Source organism: Lissotriton vulgaris, unplaced genomic scaffold (genome assembly GCF_964263255.1).
Source record: "Lissotriton vulgaris unplaced genomic scaffold, aLisVul1.2 SCAFFOLD_225, whole genome shotgun sequence".
NCBI lineage: Eukaryota > Metazoa > Chordata > Amphibia > Caudata > Salamandridae > Lissotriton > Lissotriton vulgaris.
The window spans coordinates 809,007-824,048 of record NW_028252812.1 but is presented as its reverse complement, the minus strand read 5'-3'; positions in this window follow the sequence as shown (position 1 = coordinate 824,048).

Sequence of the window (15,042 nt, the reverse complement as noted above, 5' to 3'; positions counted from 1 at the left end):
CAGGCTCTCTACGTCCAGTGTTACCATCCACTGACGGTGAGCGTTAAACGAGGTGCCTTCAAATTGGGTGATTACATTCCTAGTATCTTTAATGTGACCTGGTATTTTCTCTATGTGTGGACGTAAGATGGCATCTATGTACTTTGAGATGGGTTCTGTCACACTCCCGATGGTTGTAACTATAGGGCGTAGGGGGGGATCTTGTTCATTTTTATGGACTTTAGGAATCCCATATATACTGGCCATTTTTGGGTTTCCTATATTCATATAATCATGCTCTTTTTGACAAATGTCTCCCTTGCTTAACGCTTTGGAGGTTAATCTAGTGATCTTGTTTTTAATGATACCTGTTGGATCTTTGGTGATTTTTGAATAGTATTTTGTATCATTAAGCATGTTTTCCATTTTTTCAATATAGTTTGTGGTATCAAAAATGGCTATGCCCCCTCCCTTATCACAACTTTTCACAATAGTTTGCGTTGATTCTTTCAGTTGTAACAAAGCATTGTGTTCATCAATCGAGATATTATACGGGGTATGTGGTATATACTTTATAAGCAAATTAGAGGAGTCAGCATGGGTGCTTCGTGTGCACCGACGATCGCCAATATCTATGTGGCCCTTTTTGAGGAAAAATTTGTCTTTAATGAGGTTGCGCCTTTCTTTGAATCGGTTTTTTATTGGTCACGCTTCATTGACGATATCATTTTCGTTTGGGACGATAATGAGGATGTTCTAGAAGAATTTGTATCTTGGTTGAATGCCTGTGACTTAAATTTAAAATTTACAGAGAAAAAAAGTAACTCAGAAATTGAATTCCTGGATTTGAGTATCAAACATGATGAAGGAAAGCTAATTATGGACCTTTTTACTAAACCAACAGCACGTAATACTCTCCTTCATTATAGTAGTTTCCACCCCTCGTCACAGAAAGATAGCATTCCCTTCAGTCAATTTCTTAGACTGAGGAGGAATTGTACTAGGTTAATTGACTATGACCAGAGAGCTACTATAATGAAGGAGAAGTTTCTGGAACGCGGTTACCCCCACAGATTAATACGTGACTCGTTTAAAAGAGCTAGGTATTATGACCGTCAACATCTTCTTACAGGCACTAACAAAAAACGAGATGCTAGTCTAGTATTCGTAACTAGGCACTCCATGTTAAACAAACAAATTCAACAAATTCTGTATGCAAATTGGCATATCCTTAATGTCAACAAAAGCGGAAATGAAAGTATAAATAAACCCCTTTTCGCATATAAGAAAAACAAAAATATCAAGGATATAGTTGTCAGATCAAGGATGCCAGCTCAGAAGACCTTGAGTCAAAGAGATATCATCACTGGGGCCCCAGTGATTGGAAATCATAGATGTGGTACTTGTAAAATCTGTCCACTAGCCATTGAAACTGCAGAATTTACTTTCAATAACACAGCTATTCCCCTATCAACCATGACAAATTGTAAGACTACGAACATTGTTTACCTTCTAATTTGTCCATGCAACAAAGGTTATGTGGGTGAATCGTCGCGTTCTGTAAGTACTAGAATCACGGAACACAAATCAGCGATATGTACACAAAAGTTAACTGCCCCTTTAGTATCGCACTATCTAGATAAGGACCACAAACCTGAAGACATCCGGTGGATAGTTTTAGAAAAAATTGTGGCTAAAGCTGGCATTAACACAGACAAAATCCGTCGCAAACGTGAAGTGTTTTGGATATTCACTTTGGACACTTTTAAACTAGGTCTTAATTCCGAAATTCCATGGCAGCAAGCTATTCTTTAATAATACTATCTGAGTATATGCTTAAATAAGAGAGATGTACTTTATTTTAACCATGTACTAAACTGTTAGATATAGTACATATGCCACTATTCAAACATCAAATATCGTTTGAATATAAACACGTCTTTTCCTATTGAGTTTGTTAGCTAAAATGTGAGATCTCTAAATGGGAGTATATGCTTAAACAAAAAAGATGCACTGGAGTTTAACTATATACTAAACTGTCAGATAGAGTAAATATGCCACTATTCAAACATCAAATATCGTCTGAATATAAATGCAGATTGACTACAAATATAAACACATTCTTACCTATTAATTTTGTTAGCTAAAATATGAGATATTTAAATGGGATTTACATATTGATTTACACAGTGTAATTTGCTCTGTGAGACTATCATCAAAGAGCAGGCTATAGTCTGTCTTTCAGCCGCTCCGGTATAATAGCTATAATAGCTCTAACTCGGCAATAGTCTGCTTTCGACCTCGATGTAAACTTCTGTGACCCGTGACCCGTTTGTCAATCGTCATCGAGCCGCGCCCGGAGAAATTGGCAACAGCTGAAAGCCACGTAATGCGAGCAAACGAACGCACTGTAAGCTTCTGTGACCCGTGACCCGGTTGTCAATCGTCATCGAGCCGCGCCCTGAGAAATTGGCAACAGCTGACAGCTACGTAATGCGAGCAAACGAACGCGCTTTTTCTCAAATAAAAAGCAGAAAATCGCTCAGTCCGTCTAGATCGCGGACGTCGGAAGCATCAACTGACCAGAACCCCCGTTTGAACGCACGAGAATCAGAAGACAAAGGTACGTGCTCAACACGCAAGTGATATCGTGTTGGTCGGATTAGACGCTCTATTTAGATAAGTTACTCTCAGTATGGGTATGTCCATTACAATAGTGTTTTTATTCTCTATTTCCTTTAACAGTGGTCAATATTCTCAGCCCCTTCATGTGCCAGCGTCACTACATCAAGGTAATGACCCTAAGAGACACGATCAGAGAGGCAATATATAGCGGTACTTTGCTTAGTACAATAGTGTCGTTTTTTATATCTTCTTAAATGCAGATTGACTACAAGGAAAGTGACTAAAAGCTCTGACCTTTTCTGCGAGTAGCTTTGGGAAAAGGAAACTTTACAAATATTTCGGATACCTGAGGTAGGCTACAAACCCCTAATAAAAATGTCCCTATGAGACTAAAATTGCAAAGTGTGCGAGCTAATTAGGATATATACTGTTAGGATCTCTCTGTGATATAAAATGTGTAATCATCTATACACTGCTATCAGGACTATGTCCCACTAGATAAATGAGAGTTTTGTGGCATGAATAACATATAATCTAACATGGACCTAGTAAAAACCAATATCGCATGAACAGAATCCTAAATTAGATAAATAGTAATTTTTTCTTGCTTTCGTTTAATCTAGAATCAGCTCTCTGAAATAAAGATCCTAAGGATTCGTTTCTATTTCCAACTAACCAGACTCACTATAACCAACACGTGACTTAGTGCATAGAAAATCATTTTGCAGGAGCAAATAAGGTACATCTTCATTGTAGAATAGTTAATACTATGACTAAAAATATACGGTTGGATATTAACATCTAAACATGGGTACATGTCTATCTTTCAGCATAACTGTCTCGGTACAAATGAAATTAAACTGTCGCCATAGGAAGCAAAGTGTTGATACATCAACCTGTCCACTGTTGTGTAAGTAAAAATGGCTATATCCACTCCCCCCTTTTTCCCTTCCCCCCCCCCCTTTCTTTTCATTAGTAAAGGTATCTCTAGGTTGAGTGTATAAGGCTTTTTATCTGTGTCTATACCTATACCTGTTTCTGGACTCTTTTTTCTCTCTGAAACTTTAGTGCCTAATATGGAACTGTTGGTCTCAGAACCTATTAGAATAACTATCATAGTTAGAAATAGAACTGAAATAGATACACTTTAAGTGACGATCTTGAGCTTAGCTAATATGGAACAAGAATCATCAAATATGTACTTATGCATCTAAAAAACAAAAAAACTAGATGGTCTGGCATTTATTGTAATTAGGTGGTTGCACTAAAACGTTAATATTGTATATATATCTTCATTGCAACTGTTATAGACCCTAAAAATACAGAAACATAAACTGTTTTGTAAATAGCTGTAATGAATATGTGTGTCTGAGCTGTTGATACATCTATATTTTTTTATCTTTGTTTTGTCTGTTTAGGTTATATCACCCTTTTCTTATTTATTTAAAATATACGAATGACGGTCACCTGACGAAGGCCTCGGGCCGAAACGCGCGTAGTTCCACTCAACCGCATTGCCTTCATCAATTATACCAACAACTGAATATTTCGTATATCACTGGGTTAATTTGTTTATGTATTTGTGTTTATGTAATTTTTTCTGTTCTCACTTATTAACTTTGTACACCTTTAATTGTAAATAATTAATTCTTTGCCTGTGTCTGAATATCATGTATTATACTCCAAGGTTCTTTTTAAATGTGAACAATGAACTAAATAAGTAAATGAATTTTGCACAAAGGATAAAAATAACAAACAAAATATACTAAAAACAAAAATAAATAAATTGAAGAATTTTTGTATAAATCCCCGTTTCAGCACACATTTATTTGATTGTTTTAGAGGGTCTATTATTCTGTTTAGATTTTGATTTAGGGATTATTTACGCCCTTAGAGTTTTGCTACACTGTCTTTCTCTACATGGATTGGCCAGTATGCAAGTTGGATGTGTTGGAAATTTGTAAATTGTTAATGTTAATGTTAGGCTGCATTTATAAAGCGCACTGACACCAGAGGTTTCCTGGTGCTGAGATTGAAAATAGGACAGGAGAAAAGGGCTAGTGAGAGTTTGAAAAGAGCCAGGTCTTTAAGCCTTTTCTGAAGCTCAGCAATGTGTCAGAGGTTTTAATGTGTAGGGGGATGGAATTCCACAGCTTTGGTGCCAGGGAGCTGAATCTCCGGCCACCCAATTTTTTTAGCTTGAACACTGGGGAGGTGAGAAGATGAAGGTGAGCAGAGCGGAGATTGCGGGTCGGGCGATGGGGATTGATGAGGGATTTCAGGAAGGTCGGGCATTTGGTATGCTGTGCTTTGTAGGTTATGCATCCGATCTTGAAGGCGGCCCTTTGCTCAATGGGAAGCCAGTGCAGCTTGGCCAGAAGAGGTCTAGCAGATTGCCATTTAGGGACTTTACATATAAGCCTTGCAGCCTGGTTCTGCACCATCTGGAGGCGGTGGAGCAGGGACCTGGAGAGGCCCCAGTAAAGGGCGTTGGAGAAGTCGAGGCGGGAGAGAACGAGGGAGATGACAATTTGCACCAAGGCCTCGTGAGAGAGCAGATGAGTAATTTTCCGGATTTTGCGGAGCTGGAACATACTAGCAGAGATAATGGCTCCAACATGAGTTTTCAGGGAGAGGTCTTTATCAATGGTGACACCCAGACTTTATAGATTTGTATAGTATATTGATATTTTTGTTGTACTGATTTGTAATGTTTTATATTTGTACATGCACAAAAAATGTATGATTTGTTTATGAAAAAATATGCTTTACTAGTGAAAAAATTAAACAATAAACTAGTGACGAAAGTAAAAAACGGACCGGTATGTTTTACTCATAAAGGTCAACATAAATATTTAAGTGACGTCCAGTACTGCAGTTGTGTTGTTCTTTTGATGTCTTGGGCTTAGCCTTGCTGGGTCAGAGCCACGACCCTGTGTTGTTCTTCATAAATAAACTTCAATGACATCACAAACACAATTTATAATGGGAAGGAAAGGTTGGAAAGACAAAACAAAAGTAGATATTAAAGCATCTGTGCATGTACTCCAATGCTTATCTGACACAGTAATTCCAGAATAACAATATGAGATGGCGAATGGAAATTGCGAGTGACATGGTGAGGGAACAAGGCATATTTAATGTGTAGTAAGGGAGCAGAGGGAGGAATGGTGATGTAGCGGCTCAGTGAATTCATATTCCAATTTAGACTCTTGGTGAAAAAGAGTGAAGGAATAGGGCACAGAATATAAATTGGGCGTGGAGACTGGATGGGACAAAAGGCAAAAGGGGGAAATAAGGTGTAAAAGGTGCAGTGATATAGTGAATAGAAACATGTCAAATTCAGGCGCAGTGACAAGTTGTATGGAAGGTGAACAGAACAGCGTGTTAAGTAGGGGTAACCTAATGCACGTAGAGTAGGTCGAGGAAGGTAGCATGGCTACATGGTTGGGCGAGTGTGAGGAAGGGAGGCAATGGAACCTTACCAGCATTTGAGAGTGCTAGGGATGACAAGGGTCAGAGCCAAGATCGTAGGTTGTAAAGGCCCAAGGGCGGGTTGATTCCAGATCGTATGTCCTAAAAAGAAACAGTGTGAGGTATGGCGTAGTGGAAGGTGAGGTGTCAAGTGGTATGCGCAGCGTTGAAGGGCTGACCTAGAGTTCCTGTTAATTAAAAAGGGAGGGAAATAAAGTCCGATGAAGGGAGCCACAGCCGTGTGCTCCTGGCGGCTGGATTGCCTGTGGGAGAAAGACCGGGGCGACAATTGTGGGCGGTGGGTGACGTGGAGGCTCGGGCGAGAGAGGGAAGGATTATCCAGCTTATCTAAGGCTGAGTTACCGGCGTGTGGATATGGGGGTCTGTTGTCTAGGTGAAAGGTTCATCTAGAGTTCCTGTATGTCCCTGCAATAGGATATACATCAGCCAAACCACCCAGAAAATAAGACTAAGCATTTGCCAGCACCGAAGCAGAATAATATGTAAGACACAGAACGCCCCACTAGTTGACCACTACTCTGAAACTGGGCACTTCGAGGATGACATGCGTTGGACAGTCATCAGTGTGGTCAAACTCCCACCCAGGGGTGGTGACCTATCCAAACTTTTGAACAAAGAGGAATTAAAATGGATTTTGAAAACCAATAGCCTCCACTCCAGCCTCAATCGCCTTGAAGACTAGACAAGCCTTATCTAATATGACTTTTTGAATTGCAACATGAATTCATGCATCCTTTCAGCATTACTGCCCTTCTGATTTTGTTAAAAAAAAAAAAATTCTTGACAAACCAATTGATTGAAAACTATGGCTGTTTTAATATATCCGCTCTATTGTTTTCGCCGTCCAGTAATTTTGCACTTTATTCACCCTTGTCTTTAATCACTCACCCCCTGCAAATATTTGCCCTAGTTATATCACCCCTTATACATCATGTATTCAACATATGCACCACTCTCCCTTCCAATATGGCCCTCGCCATCACTCAACAGTCCTACCACTCTTTTTCCTTAGTCACGTGACCTTACCCTCGTGACTGTGTGCCGTCCAATCCCTGCGCAGTTCACTCTACCTAGTCCCCCGGACGTCTGACTTCCTTCTCTCCCACTGAGGAAGCAGACCCCCGCATCTACACGCCGCATTGACGGCTTAAGGTAAGCCTGTGACACTCTCCCTCTCCCCCTGAGCCTTCTTCTAACCCGTTGCCTGTTTTTGACCCCTGGTCCTTTTCCCTTAGGCGATCCGGCCACAAGGAGCACACGGCTTTGGCTCCCCCGGTTGATACAAATCCTACAGGAACTCTAGGTGAACCTCACCTAGACAACAGACTCCCGTATCCACACGCCGGTAATTCGGCCTAGGTAAGCTTGATAATCCTTCCCTCTCTCCCCCAAGCCTCCACGCCACCTGCTGCCCACAATTGACGCCCCCGGTCTTTCTCCCACAGGCAATCCAGCCGCCAGGGGCACACGGCTGTGACTCCCTTCGTCTGGCTTTATTTCCCTCCCGTTTTAATGGACAGGAACTCTAGGTGAGCCCTTCAATGCTGCGCTTACCACTTGACACCTCAGCTTCCACTCCGCTGTTCCTCACACTGTTTCTTCTTTAGGACATATGATCTGGAATCAACCCGCTCTCGGGCCTTTACAACCTACGATCTTGGCTCCGACCCTTGTGATTGCTAGCACTCTTACATGCTGGTAAGGTTCCATTGCCTACCTTCCTCACACTCGCCCAACCATGTAGCCATGCTACCTTCCTCGACCTAGTCTACATGCATTAGGTTACCCCTACTTAATACGCTGTTCTGTTCACCTTCCATACACCTTGTCACTGCGCCTGAATTTGACATGTTTCTATTCACTATGTCACTGCGCCGTTTACACCCTATTTCCCCCTTTTCCCTTTTGTCCCATCCAGTCTCCGCGCCCAATTTATATTCTGTGCCCTATTCCTTAACTCTTTTTCACAAAGTGTCTACATTGGAATATGAATTCACTGAGCCGCTACATCACCATCCCACCCTCTGCTCCCTTAATACACATTAAATATGCCTTGTTCCCTCACCATGTCACTCGCAATTTCCATTCGCCATCTCATATTGTTATTCTGGAATTACTGTGTCAGATAAGCATTGGAGTCCATGCACAGATGCTTTAATATCTACTTTTGTTTTGTCTTTTCCAACCTTTCTTCCCCATTATAAATTGTGTTTTGTGATGTCATTGAAGTTTATTTAGGCACTTAATTACAGACATGCATATTTAAAAGTCCTGAAGATGATCCCTGTATTTATGGTTGGGATCGAAACGCAGTCGACACCTAAAACTGCTCATACATATACGTTTGATGTCTTTAATTGTCTGTGTAGAGCGGTTACTTGCAATTTGTTTGGTTATTTACCTATTTAAAAAAAAAAAAAAAAACTGTGAGCATTGCCTGAAACTCCCCTCCCGCCTTTTTAGGTCTCCCGAATTGTATGTCCTAATTGTCTCTGTAGTTGGACACGGGCTTGTGCCCCACTCTCAGTATCTGTCGATGCTTAATCTCTTAAACTGTTTCTAAATTAAATATTGAACCTCTGTCCGGCTGGACACGTTTTTTGCCAATACAGTATTGATTGGGTCTATACTCATTCTCGTTGTGCTCATTATCCGTTCTTTACTAGGGATTGCTGTTGTGTTAAATAATTGATTCCCATGGTCCCTAGCTGACTCAATTGGGTTACCCTTGTTGTTAAAACAGACACTAATTATAGTGGGCACCTTGTCCCAGTCCAAACAACCCTTATTGATGATTAGGTTGAAGACAACCTTTATTGAAAGCTATGCTAGTGGTAGCTATGGAGAGCAGCCTTCAGGCTAAGTCTCGAAGGAATGTAAAGCAGCTTGTTTTACCAAATCAGAACCTCCTGAATGGCCAAATGAAAGGAGAACCACACATGGAATATATAAAATATATGATTTTTTACTAAACATTCTCTAGTAACCTCTTTATGAGATTAGAGAACAAAGCACACAATATTAAATCACTAGGACGACAGTAAATAGCACAATACACAGTGGGCTCCAGGGGGAGACCAAACCATATACTAAGAAAGTGGTATAACAACCATGACTTGACTAGACACAGTGCCTAGAGCACATAGAATCGCTGGGACCCCAAGGAACCACCGAAGGTAGTGACACAGGGGACCCACTGAGGACGAGTGCAGTGTGAGAACACAGGTGGGTGCGAGCTACGTACAACTCTATGAGAAAGTCGCGGTTGGAATTTTAAAGATTAAGGACACTTCGGAGAGGACTTTGAGCAAACCCTTTCAAACATATAAGGTTCTGAGGCCAGCACCCTTGTGAGTACCAGAGTACTCATGTTACCTAGGAGAGGGGAGACGGGTGCATAGGTGTCAAGTGATGTCGGGAATCTTTGTAGTTTTCAATGGCGTGATGCGGAAAAGTGCTGCTGCCCTTAAAAGGGAAAGTGTCCGGTGGAATCCAGCTTGGATTCGAGGTGAGGAGAACCTGAAAGCAGAGGGGACAGCGTCTGGGTCACTTCAGGGGCCAGGGGCTCGGTAGACGAATGCCCACCGATGTCGGGTGCTTCAGGTGAGTTGACGCGATGCTTGACTCTGCAGCCACGGGGACCAGGAGACGTCCACGATGTCCAAATGTAAAAGAGTAGGCTGTGCTTCTTATGTTTACCCCTACTTTTTGATGTTGTTTCACTGTTTTTCGACTTTAGTCTGGCTGGGTGTAGGAAGGTGGATACCTGACTATGGTTACCCCAGATTTTTTGCCTTGTGTTTAGCTGGTTTTCGACTTAGTTGGCCTGGTTCCCTGCTAATCAGGGCCCCAGGCTATCTGCCCTCTCTTTAAAATGGATTCCATGTACCCTAGGTGCATAACTAAGTTTGCTTGGGTCACCTTATCAGCCCCTGTACAGTGCACTATAGGTGCCCAGGGCATAGGTGCATCCAAGGCCTACCAGGGGCTGCAGCATATCTTTTGCCACCCCTGGCTGGCTATCCAAATTGACACAACTGGCTGATCACTCAGCTGGGGCAAGGTGGTGTAATCATCCCTTGCTTAGATATAGTATACCTATATCTAAACCTATATCTGGACACATATATACCTATAAGTCACTCCTATGGCAGGCCTTAACAATCCTGGAGGCAGAGTGCTTGGTTTTATGTGAGATGGTGTTCTAGCATGAGCTGAGCCTGTCTGCAGCTGTCGGGACCAACTCCCTTAGCTGTTCCGGGATATTGCCATACCATATACTCTTAAGTGCATTATAATCCTCGCGGTTATGTGCTAACTTTGGTTTGGCTTTATCAAAACATGTCGTGTATGGTGTCATACGCTTTGGAATACTACCCCCTCGCCAGTCCTGGCAACGGGGGTAGCATTCCACCCTTCTAGAGGGATAAAGACATGTTACTTCGCTAAAAAGTGGTTAATCCTAGCCAGAGCGTCAGCATCACAAAATGGATGCTGCTGCCACAGACACAAGTCTGAACTCCTACTGCTGACCGAAACTTGGCAGGGGAGGCCTGGACAATAGGTTTCCTGTCGCAGGGAGGTGCTACACCTCCCCAGACAGGAGAATAGTGGATTGGGGCAGGGTGGGCTGAAAGAAACTAGACACTGCCTGGGGCGCACAAGGTGTCCCCGGGCAAATTCCAGTCAAACCGGTTCTGGGGCACTCCAGCCCCAGTCCCAGCGTGACCCTGGACAAAGGGAAAGGGGTGTAACCACCCCCTTCCTGGGTCCCACCCATAGGAGGGACCTAGCAGGTAATCCAGCCCCCCAGTTCGGAATAAAGGTGGGAGCAGTGCCAACGCACATCAGATTATCCTGACTGAAACTTATGAAATGAAACTCTGGACCCTTCGACATCCTACTCAACGTAGAAGACTGAAGAATCTCCCTTGTGGTCAAGGAGTGACCACGCTGTGCAAAAAGGCACCATCCAGCGCGTCACCGTTTGCTTTGTTCCAGTTCCCGCCGGAACTCGAGCAACAGAGATCAACAAGACCCAGCTTTCCCGCCTTCCAACAGCCCGATCCACAGTCCCAGTGAATCTGAGACCCGTGGAGGCGACCTGAAGCGTGGGGCCGGCCATCTTGGAAAAACCACGAAGTGCTGACTGTGCAGCTCCTGAGGCTCCCTCGATGCTGTGCATTGGGGTTTGAGAAGCCCCAGCCCTGAGCAGCTTTTGCACTGAAGCTCACCCCTCCACACTCGACGAGTGCTGCGTGGAGCCCTTTTGCATTTTCCTGCTCAACGCATTGGTCCGTTCGCTTGCCCGTTGGCTAGCGGCCCCAGTACCGACGAACCTTTGAATTTGCTCTGCCAGTCCGGTTGCTCTGGACTGGCCCTCGCTCCCCTGAAAAGGAGCACCCGCTCTGACCTTGCTGGTCCGAGTAAGAAGCGATCTTCGAATCCTGCGTGGGTTGCGCTTGCCAAGGTTTGTTGGCTTCGATCCGGAAGCCGACACCGCAGACAGCGAGAGCCTTTGTGGGACTGCTCGTGATCCACTCTTGGACATCCTCGGTGCCCCAGAGTCCACGTGGCAGCAGAGACAAGCTTCACGACAGCCACCTGATTGCGCCCGACATTGCCTGGTTCCTTCTTGGTTCCACCCTGGTCACTGCTGAGTGACCCAGACTCTGTCCCCTCTGCTTTCAGGTACTCTTCATCTTCGATCCACCGTTGGATCGCACCGGACACTTCTCTTCTGGCCGCCTGCAGCATCATCATCTACAGGCTCCATAGATCTACACGACGAAAGCCGACACGACTTTGCACCTGTGCACCCGCTTCCTGTGGGTGACTTAACTCTTGAACGCCGGTGCTCCTGTAGTGGTATACACCTCTAGTGTCTAAGTCTAAAGTTTTGTACTTCTAGTCCAGTCGGAAGACTCTTAAAACAGTAACTCAATAACTTTTACGCACCATTGACTTTGCATTGGTGCATGTGTGTGCTTTCAGCGCTGCACCCGATTCCCGCGGGCTTTTCCTGACTTCAGCATTGCTAGTCCCGATTGGACCCAGCGATTCTCCAAGCCCTAGACCTGACCACTGTTCGATTAGTGATACTTATACCACTTTTTTAACATATGGTTTGCCTGGCCCCCCGGCCTCATCCATAATTGTGCAACTTTTATATGTTTAACTGTGCTTTTGTTTAAACGCTTGTGCCTCTGCACTCATCAAGAGTACAAAGGATTATTCTAGTAATAAATACATATATTTTTATAATATAGAACTTGTGTGGTGTCCTTTCATTTGATATTACAGGATTGTGATTGGTAAAACAGCTGGCTTCACATGCCCTCTTGAGTTAAGCCTTTAAGGCTGCTTAGTCCATGCTACCCTTAGGATAGCTTGACTATAAGGTTGACTTACAACCAACACCATAAGGGATTGTTTGGACTGATACAAGGTGCCCCCAGAATTGGAGACATCATATATCAGGCCAACTTCTCACATTGGTGCGCAGCGGTGCGGATTTGAGCTTGCTGTTGTTTTACCATTGCAATCTTTTTATCAAATTGAAAGATCACATCAAGTACCTTAGGTACATATAAACAAAGCTTATATATTTAAGTTCTACTGAACTTAGTAGTTGTAGATCAAAGGGCTTAGCACACCCTGCCTACAACTCACTAGCAAGGTATAGTAGGAAAACACTTAGTGTAGGTAAGTGCACCACTTACACCTCACTAGCAGTCATGTCTGGCACAGGTGAAGCTTCTGGCTCTCAGCCTGTGTTGGTTGACCTTACCAAGGCACCTTCCAGCTATGACAAACTCAGCCATAAGGACTTGGGTGCCCTGTGCACTGCAAGAGGGCTGAGAAGGGGTCACAACCCCACCATTCCCATCCTGATAGCCATCCTGGAGAAGGATGATCTTGAGAAGGCTTGAGGTTCCGTGACGATTTGAACCCATGTTTTCAATATTGTCGGAAATACATAATATTGGTATCAGCGAACCGCAAATGATCCATTTAGCATATCCTGGTGTTTTCGCTATGCTACAAGCAAGAGTACTCCTGTTACAAACACATTTCCGATCTACCCATGGCATCCATCTTAGATCATGGCAGCCATTTTGTGTTTCTTGCCCTCACATACGCAATAACCCCTGATTACTCAATTTCGATTAAGGACACGTAGGCTTAGCCGGCGATTCACCTTTCCAGTAACACGTGCACCTTAGACCAGAACACGCTGTGGCTGCATGACTCGACAAAAGCTGCCTCCTCTGCCCGAGGCCAGTCCTGCTATACTGGTTCTTGTGTTTGTTGGCCTGATCATGATTAGGCGGCCGAAGCTGGTAGCCTTGCCCATTTACAACCCACAAACATCCCTTATCCTGTTTTTCTATCTTCTGCACCTGGCTCTGCTCCTTTCCTTCTGGGCCTTTATTAGGGGGAGGTAACGAAATTTACCATGAGGCGGTCCGGGTCTTGAATGAAAAGTTGACATGAGATTATGATGGAAAAGTGGGAACCCCTCGTTCGTAATGTTTTGACATCAGATATTGTCGACGATTCCTGTGCAACGCCAAATATTTATTGTTTAGGACACAAAGGTTTGGGAATGTATTACATGTAAAGAATTTGCCTCAAGCTCAAATTTTAGTATATAAGGAGCAAACCTTTTTGTACAAATCGAACAGGCTCCTAGATACTGCCCGTGTGTAGTTTCTGTGACTTCTGTGTCCCTGCAGTAATAAACCTTTGGTCTTTGACGCCACCATCGAGAAGCCCGTGTTTCTGTTTATTTGTGCACCGAGACAGGTGGAACTCCGGGGTCTTCGGGTGTTATCCTGACACCTCTGGACGGAACCAAAAAGTCCAGAACTCCAATTGGCGCCCAACGTGGGGCGACGTCATTCGGTACCGGTCCAAAAGCCTGAAGAGTTCGAGAAGCTTCGTGTGAAGATTCCTGAGGGAGGCGCCCCACTTCATCGATCCCGGCATATCGCAAAAGTGGCCCGACGTTCTCTTCCACGAGGGTTCCCGTTCAAGACGGCTGCAGTGGTCCGTTGCCCTGACTGTCGCCCTGTCTTGGACCCGAGGTGCAGTCCTTAGTACGGCGAAACGTGACGGGTTTCTCCTTGGTGACGTCTTCAGTGCCTCAGTTAAGTATTTAGTGGTTGCTAGTTGGTTACTTCGTAAGGGTTGTTAAAATCCTTTTGGTTCTTGGTTTGGTTTGGTTTCGTAAGATTATCACTGGTTGTTCTGGTTACGATAATCTATTGGTTTAGTTTGGGTATCGATACATTTGTTCGCTTTTGTTAGGCCTAAGTTCTTGGTTCGAGTGCACATTCCTGTTTGTGTTTGTTTGTTCTGTGTTCCGGATTATAAAATGGTAAGTCGGAAAAATTGTATGTTGTCGTGCTTTGGTTGCAACAGTGATTCCCGGTTGGAGGACTTATGTTTGGTTCCTCCGATCGGAACTCCCTTATATGATCTTTATTGTAAGCATGGTGTGGGTCCTATATCTTATAATGAGGTGTGGGTCCGATACACTGAAAAAGATGGTGTCCTTAGTTGGCCACTACATGGTAGTTTTGAACCCGAAATCCTTGACAATTTAGAAGTGAGATTGTTTAAAAAGAAAGCCCGGCCGGCAATGTTTGATTCTTTCCGTTACTGGCGAAAAGAATCTAAACAGAGAGAGATTAAAAGGTTGAAGAAAGAACAGAAAGAGCAAGAGTTAACTTTAGAACAAGCGGCTAAGCAGCTGCAAGATAATGAGTCTGAGAAAGCAATAGAGATAGCTGTTAGAGAGCGTAACCTAGCGATAGATAAGTGCTATCCTGCCTTGCCATCGAGTACAACTAAGATAGTAGAGGACCCCGAAAACGATCCTCTGTTGTCTTACTTGTTACGGTCACCTCCACTGTATGCACAAGGTGCTACGGCTCC